A 2,500-nucleotide genomic window follows, 5' to 3' on the forward strand; every position below is an offset into this window, starting at 1 on the left:
GTTGGCTTGATAGTGTGCAAAGGTATGCATTTTAATCATTATTATTTATTATCAGTATTATTTTCTACACAGGTGGCAGCAACATGACCTTCCCAGTTTGTATATTTAAATGCTTTTGTGGAAGCGTTTTAGTTACAGGTTCGTGAAATATTGATAACCCTCATAAATGTAAATAGAATGTCCTTTTAAAATATTCACAATTTCGATGAAATCCATTGCATACAATAAAAGGGCCAGGTGGATTGAAGTCAATATAGACGAGTCACTTAAAAAGAGGTAGCAGTTCTCATTTGGACCGTGTTATGAGCAATCAAAAAAAAGAGAGAAACGAAAACAAAAGAAACCCCATTAAAACACCGCACTCAACTCTAATTAATCAATCATTCTCATCAAGAGATTACAACATCTAAATTCAGAAAGATCTTTTAGATGATCAGAGAAGTTCATCAATGGCCAGGGGGACTTATCATCAACCAGATGTCATTAATTGCTACTGCTGCACGGGAATATCTCATTAGTAGTCAGAAAGGTTAATCAGTCGTTAGGAGGTCTTCCCGTAATGGATAGAACTCATTAATAGTCACCAGGTGACTTAAGTACTTGAAAGTGGCCGTTGGTTATCGGGAGGTCTTCTTATTAGAAAGGGCAAGGATATTGATGGCAAACATAAATAAGCTCTTGATAATTTTGCCAGGAGTGGTTGTTAGTTTGGGAAACTATTATGAAAAATAATGGTTAATTGTGAAATCGGATTCGTTAATCAAAGCAATATATCCCCGGACAGTCACCGATCAGGGATTCGATGTGAAAGCTTGTAACTAGGGCATTGGTTTTCCAATGCACTACTAAACACACACACACACACACACACACACACACACACACACACACACACACACACACACACACACACACACACACACACACACACACACACACACACACACACACACACACACACACACACACACGAGAACGCATGCATGCATGCACATTGCTTCGTACTTGCAATCGGCCAAATATGTTGCGGCCGAATTATATGTTGAACATCATATTTAGTTCGTGACAAACAAATAAAGGGGAACTGCACAGTGGTAATTGGTATTAATCATCGGATTCAAATAATTAGTTATTGCTATTGTAAATATAATCTTCATGTGACTAAAAGGGTTGGAAATGATCATTTGCGAAGGGAATATCACATCCCGTTGACAAATATGTTTAATGCGGTAAATGCAACATAAAAAACCTGCAAAGTTTACTTTGCGCTTAGTGTTGATTGCCTTGCATGCTACTTGTTCCCTCTTTTTCAACAACCATCACTTTGATATCTTGATATTATGTCCAACTTTGCTAATTGCTAAAAAATGTAGAGTTTTTAATATTCCAAAAACGCTCCTAGATTGTCATTTTCTCTTGGGAGATTTTCTTTGGTCGTTTTTGAGTACATTGATGTGTATTCTTTGAGGTTCATTATTATCATTGAGAATATTAGCGGTCGTTTTTTGAAGCTTCAGGGATTAGCAGTGAAGGAAAATAAGGAACTTAACAATGGAAAAATTAATAACTCAAAGAGTGTACATCTGCATCCTCTCATATGAAAGTGCCTATAACCGTAAATTCCCATTAATGAAAAGGATCTCCTTGTATACCATTACAGTGCGGATGCCATGGCATAAAACGCACACAGCGCAATCTCCTGCCTAATACCTCAATATCCTAGTGAGATTAGTTTTTTACCCCCCCCCCCCTCTCTCTCTCTCTCTAGCCCCCCCCCCCTCCCCCTTCTCTCTCTCTCTAACATCTCGGATCCACATTCCAACTCCCCGAGTCTGCGATCCGCGTCAAATTCATTGTCCTGTTCTGAAATTGCCTCTAGAGTGGAGATCTATCGCAGAAAAAATGAGTCCAATTTTCGACGGCTGGGTTCATGTGGCACGTGGAGGCTGTGCAGTGCTGAGTCGGAGCTTGGATGCCCTCTGTTGGGACATTGACGCGGTGGCCAGCGTTTTAGGCGATTCCCAAGGAGGAGAAGGGGATGGAAAGGAAGAGGAAGAAGAATAAAAGGAAAAGGAAGGAGAAGAAAAGAACAGGAAGAAGTTCGAGAACAGGAGGAAGAAGAAGAAGAAAAAGAAGAAGAAGAAGAAGAAGAAGAAGAAGAAAAGAAAAAGGAAGGAGAAGAAAAGAACAGGGAGAAGTTCGAGAACAGGAGGAGGAGGAAGAAGGAGAAGAAGAAGAAGAAGAAGAAGAAGAAGAAGAAGAAAAAAAAAAAGGAAGGAGAAGGAAAGACGATAAAGAAGAAGAGTTGAGTGGATATATATCGCGGAAAAATGAGTCCCATTCTCGACGGTTGGGTTCATGTGTCACGTGAAGGATGTACAGTGCCGAGTCGGAAGAAGAAGTAGAAGAAGAAAAGTAAAAGAAGGGGAAGAAGAAGTAGAAGAGGAAGAGGAAGAGGAAGAAGAAGAAGTAGAGAGGAAGAGGAAGAATAAGAAGGAAA

Source organism: Penaeus japonicus, unplaced genomic scaffold, assembly GCF_977035675.1.
Source record: "Penaeus japonicus unplaced genomic scaffold, GWHDUDI00000001_assembly GWHDUDI00000013, whole genome shotgun sequence".
In the NCBI taxonomy this organism is placed as follows: Eukaryota; Metazoa; Arthropoda; class Malacostraca; order Decapoda; family Penaeidae; genus Penaeus; species Penaeus japonicus.